General features: G+C 55.6%; 1 protein-coding gene across 1 annotated transcript in view; it reads right to left on the bottom strand.

Moving 5' to 3' along the window:
* Positions 1–6,000, bottom strand: part of LOC147017724 (solute carrier family 12 member 2-like) — a 172,758-nt gene that overhangs the window by 20,907 nt on the left and 145,851 nt on the right. The gene's annotated exons all lie outside the window — the stretch shown is intronic.

Here is a 6,000-nt window from a genome sequence, read left to right as displayed (position 1 = left end):
GCTAAATTAACCCTTTAAGAGAAGCAAGATGGCTTCTCAAGGCGAGCGGGAGCCGGGGGTATTAGAAATGGATGTAGAATGTGTAGAATCCATGGCTCAGGATGAAATCCCCGTGCAGGAAATGTTGGTTGTACAGGAAAACGAACTCGCCCAACTGAACCCAGAGCCCGAAATGGGTGCGGCAGCGGCCGCGGTGTATGACACCTCCCCCCCCCTCTCCACCAAAACCCTTCCCCAACCCCTGCCGAAACGGCTCACCCAAGCGCACCCGACATGGCCCAGCTATTCACCATGCTGGCAAAAATGTATGCGGAAATGACAGCGAACATGATCAAGCAAATGAACGAAAAGATGGATACATACACAAATGAAATGAAAAACGAAATGAAAGGAATGAACAAGCAAATGAAGGAAGAAACGAAAGAGCTGCGGGGTGAGACGCAGAACATGGGCCGATGCCTGCAGGCGGGCATGAAGGCCGTTAGCAGGGAACTCAAAATGGCGACTCCACGTGTAGGAAAGAACGAGCTGGGAGGGGGTGCAATGGCTGACAGGCCCGCGGTGGAGGCGGGTGAAAAAATAATTCGGGGGGCGTGTTGGGCGAGGGTCGTGACGATGACCGAAAGGGAAAAATTAAATGGGGAGACCAAAACGTGTGAGACGAGACACGAGGTGACGACAAAGGAAATAAAAATAGTGGAGACAAGGGAGGTAAAGGGTGAAGAGGTGACTGAGTTGGCAGAGACACGGGAGATGGGAACGATAGAGGGAAGACTGCATGATGAAGACGGGGTAAGTGACGCACACACACACACGGAGGTAGTGGAGGATAATGGGGGTGAGCTCGCGGACTGCCCGGTGCGAGCAGTTGGATGGCCTCCTCCAGGAACGAGGGGAGTGATGCCCCCTTGAGGCGAGTCACGACCAGGTGAGTTCGGTCGTGCTTTGCGGGGTCGAGGGGAGGAGTGCTGTGGACAGGTGCACGGAGAGCTTGGGGGGTATAGAGGCCCCGGAGACCCTTGTGGGGACACTAATCCCCAGTGTAGTTGTCCCTGTGTGTGTGGTGCAAGGTGTGAGTGCGTCCCCGTGTGTGGAAGCGACCCCGTGTGTGAGTGGTGTGGTGGCGATGGTGCCAGAGTACGTGCTTCCCAACACGCCGTGTGTGGAAGAGGCCGTGTGTGTGGATGAAACGGCCAGTGTGGATGAGGCACCGCGGTTGAGTGCCCCCGCGTGTGTGTGAGTGAGGCACGGTGTGTGGATGAGGAACCGCGAGTGAATGGAGCACCACGTGTGAGTGGTATGGTTTATGCAAGGGAGACCGTGTGTGTGAGAGAGCGGTATGTGAGGGAGATGTCGGTTGGCATGCGGGAGCACGCAGCCGCGTCTCCCGGTGTGAATGTAATGGAATGGAGTGTGAGCGTCGTAACACGCAGGTGTGCGTGGGTCGAATGGCGACGACGGCGACATGTGAAGAAAGAAAGCCGAGTAGCGGCTGTAGTTGTTTCGGGGACCGTGCCGGGTTCACCCAGCAGTGAGCACGAGGTCCGTGCTGTGCAACGCACGAGACCCCCACGTGCTCGCTTGCGAGGGTGAAGTCCCGGTCCGGAAACGCCAGCGGTGGATTTGCCGATCCCGCGGACGGACAAAGTTTAGGCAGGATTACGGATTTGGACCGGACGGGTTCTCCACGCGATCGTGTGTGTTAAGCTCCAACGGGCAAAGCACATGTGTTCGCGTGGGGAACCCCTCGAGACGTGGGGCTTGTGTTTTTTTTTTTTATGTGTACGGTGACGTCATGGCTGCACGTGGGGTTGGAATCCGGCAGGAGGGGAATCCCTGCCGGATGGTACCGTCCAAGAAGGGACGAGGTACACGTGCAGCTGCATGACGTCACGGACAGGTGTAAAGTGCGCGAGCTGTGAGTTTCCGCGCTGGTGATGCGCATGGAAAAAAAAAACAAAAAAAAACAGTAAGCCTCACTTTCGGGTGCACAGGATTCCTGGGCAAGGGGTGGAAGACCCCCTTACCAGGGCACAGGATGGAAACTAGTTAGGGGGAAGGGTTAGCTTAGCTAGACCGACTTCATGGGGCAGGGGTAAGTCCTCATGGAGTCCGTGGAATGGATTAGGTAGAGGGATGATAGCGAGATTTAGGTTGGGTAAATAATTAATGGGATTATTTGGAGACAGTGACAGACTTGTGGATGTGTGGAGTTGACGTAGGTTAGCTACGTAGTGTTAAAAGGTACGTGCTGTAGTTTAAGGGACGACGTGGGAGCACGAGTTAGTTAGGGGATGTAGTTAGAAGGATGGCAGAGTTCAGCGGTGAGTGTGTTGAAGAGTTGGTGAGTGAAGTGGAAGCATGTGCTTGGTGAGTGAGTGAGGCCAGCGGGTCTGTGTGTATGGAGCGAATGGGGACTGCATGGTGCGATGAGTGATTGGGGGGAGGAGTGACTCCCGCCCAAGGGACCCCGGGGTCAGTGTAGAGTGAGTTCGGGGGTTAGTCAAATTTACAAAATGGAGGTCGTTTTGTTGTTGGTGGGAGTGTAGGCTCGAAACCCGTTTGGAGGGGTGCAGGAGCCCTGTTGACGGGCTGGGAGCGTGGCTGCGAAAAGTGAGTATCGCTGAGTGGGTACCCCGGGCACCAGGCTAGTCGGCCGTGGTAGGCCAAGGGCCCATGGGGGGCCGGGATAGCGTAGTGGGCACGGGTGCGCCTGCTTGGTGCGGGGGCCCGGGGTGCCATTAGCCGCGTGGGCAGTGTTGTGGGCACGGGTGACCCTCGGAAAGGGGCCTGGGAAGCCAGCCTGCCACGTGTGCGTTTCAGGGGAGGTGCCATGGGGGGCACTCCCCGGTGTTAGGGAGCTGGTAGGCTCGGAGGCAGTGTAGTGCCCGGGGGTGCCATAGCGGGAGAATCGGCAGAGGGTCGTGCCTGCCAAAGGGAGCCACGTGTCCCAGCCATGAGACCGTGTGAGGGCACGGAGAGAAAATTGGGGGGCGAGGCCCGAAATTGTAAGGACACCAACACAGGCGACGGGAATCTGGGTTTATAGAACCAATAGTTTAAACGAGAGGCGCTTGCTGAAAGCCCCGGGGTAGATTAGGAGATGTACCCCTCCGCACCATCCATCCCCTCGCTCTCGTTGTGGGCCGCTGGACCCACTTTGGTTATAGATCGCTGAAGTTTGGGGAGGCCATTCTGAGGCTTGAATTGGGCCTCGACACAGGACGCTAGCTCTCCCTTGTTCCCCTCCGGGAAGGGAACGTAGGGGTTGGGAGTAGGCTCGGTGACAGGATAGGTTAGCCGAACAAGGACGATAAAGGGGGTTAGGGGACGATTTATAGTGGGGAAGTAAAAAAGTAAAAAAATAAGTTGGGGCTAAATTGGGGTTTGGACAAATTAAGGGAGTGGGTATGGACAGTGACAGGCAAAGGCGATAGGTTGGGAGGGAGACCATAGGGTAGGTCCGAGCCCGCCTTCCGAGTGGCCAGCACCACCGCACTCCCTCCACCAACCTCCACTGAACGGCGAAGGCTGGCCAGCTTCATCTGCTGGCTGTGTTGCTGTAAGGCCGTGCCGGCCCACTTCATCTGCCGGCTGGCTGTTTTTCTTCAAGGCCTGTGCCGGCCCACTTCCTCGGCAGCTGTTGTGTTGCTGCAAGGCCTGTGCCGGCCGGATCATCTGCAGCTGTGGTACTTCAAGGCCTGTGCCGGCCAGTTCATCTGCCGGCTGTGTTTGCCTGCAGCGGCCTTCTTCTGCGGGCTGTGTTTGCCTGCTGCCTTTGCCATGCCATGCCCACTGCCCACGTTCACCAGCCCCGTTCAATTTTTGCTTTGCCCCCCCCCCCTGTTAATTTCCATGTGCGCCAGGATCCGCAAGGCAACAGTTTGCAAGCTGCAAGAACTGCCCTGTTGGCAGCTACAACACGGGCCTGCAGTGGCGGCCCGTGCACCGTGTTTGTGTTCATCCATCCATTCATTGTGTTCATTGCGTGTGCCACTTGAGCTGGCACGGAGACTGCATTTGTGCAGCCCATGCACCGTTGTGGTTCACTGCGTTCAGTTCAAAAAGGAAGGCCTTGGACTGCGTGTGAGCAGCCGGCCACGTTCCCTGTCACCTGCATTGTTTTGAGCCAGAGACTGCATGCGAGCAGCCTGGCTCCCTGCTAACTGCTTTCTTTTTGCAGAGTTCAATGATCCTGGGCCATGGTTTAGTGTAAAATTTGTAAGTTAAGGTTAAGATGTACTGTAAATATGAGTGCGCCCCCGGCATGTCTGTCTTTGCGCCGGCAATTTTATTTAAGTCGTCCGTGTGAGTGAGTTTGTTTAGGTAGTTACTCAGCCCTCAGGTTATTTATTTTGGGGACACGAATACCATGAATGTCGCACTCAGGGATCCGTAGGTAAAATGTACTAGGGGAAAACTACACATGATGGCACACGAAAATTTGACGACTCGGGATGAGTCTGTAAAAAGGGGAGGGGGTAGTGTTGTGGTTGACGAAATTCACAAACCACCATTCAAGTCCCTTAGGTGAGATATCTCTGTAAGTATATGTGTAGTTAGGCCCAAACCCGTTGTTTCGAGGGAATAAATGTCATTCAGTCGGGCTGCGACTCTTCAGGAGTTTTTCTTTTACTATCTTTATTTTGGACCAGCCGCCATTATTACCACCACCAACCACGTCTCAACAGCCATCACACAACAACCACCAACCACAACGCCGCTTCACAACAACAACCACCAACCACAACGCCGCTTCACAACAACAACCACCAACCACAACGCCGCTTCACAACAACAACCACCAACCACAACGCCGCTTCACAACAACAACCACCAACCACAACGCCGCTTCACCACAACCGCCACGACCTTTGCCGTCACAACTCGCCACCATCGCATCCACACCATCTCGCGCCACTCGTGGGCACCGATACTGGACTCGTGCAGGGCGCGCACCGAGCAGCGTATTCAGAGACATCACAGACTTTCCGAAGAAAAACGGATCAAAAACGACTCACGCCCACTTTTGTTCCGTCCAATCGGTGAGCGAGGGGCGATTTGGCCCCGCCTCCAGGGCGTTGGAGGGCGGTCGCTATATGCAAATACATGGATCAAAAAGCATTCACGCCCACTTTTCCTCGGGCCAATGGGGAGCCACTTAGAGAGGTGAAGGGTCGGAGGCAGAGGGTCAAGGGTGAAAGAGCGAAGCCACGGGGCTTATATAAACGGCTGCGTTCGTCAGTAAAGTAGTTGTGCGGAGTTCAAGAGAGTCGTCGGTGGAGCTGGAAAGAAGTGGGGGAAGTCAAGAGTGAAGAGTTGGGACGAGCCAAGAGAGGAGACGGAGAGGGCGAGTAGACGGAGCTGTGGAGAGGTGGCGGCGGCGAAGGCGGACGAGGGGGTGCTCGCGTCGGTGCCGGGAGCTGCAGAGGGAGAGGCCAGCAACGCGACAGAGGTCGAGGAGGAGACGCTCGCCGCGGGACCCGAGACAGGGTGATATCCTCCTTCCCCCGAGCATCAGCAACCCCCTCCTGTTCCCCCCGCGCTGAGATAGTGCGACAAAGGGGGCCCCTTTCCCATCCCCTACCAGACACTGTCCGCGAGGCCCTCGGAGTTGAGGCACCACCGCCACTTCGCGTCTCATCATCAGACGGGCAGGCCCGACCCGGTCTCGGCCCCAGGCCCGCCTCATCCTTGAGGGTGGTTCTTTTTCTTTTGTTTTGGGTACAGGTGTTGTCGGCGCCGTCTGTGAAGTAAAATTGTATAAGTGTTGCCGTGTGCCCGGTAGTCGGTTAGATCTGCATTGTTGCATTTGCTTTTTGTGTAATATTGCATTGTCTTCTTCTTTTACATGTGCTTTTGGTGGAATTGTATATGTGTGCTTTTCGTTCATCGCGAAATAAATGTGCTTATTGTTGAACTGTTTTCCCGCTTCGCTTCGTCTTTTCCTCTATTGAATCTCCATCTTGCTTCACGTAAAGGGTTGGTCGTGGGCTAAAA

The sequence above is a fragment of the Eptatretus burgeri genome, chromosome 11 (genome assembly GCF_056783735.1).
Source record: "Eptatretus burgeri isolate ZD-2024b chromosome 11, Ebu_testis_v1, whole genome shotgun sequence".
In the NCBI taxonomy this organism is placed as follows: domain Eukaryota; kingdom Metazoa; phylum Chordata; class Myxini; order Myxiniformes; family Myxinidae; genus Eptatretus; species Eptatretus burgeri.
Note: the sequence above shows the minus strand (reverse complement) of the source record. Positions and strands in the feature narration are given on the sequence as shown.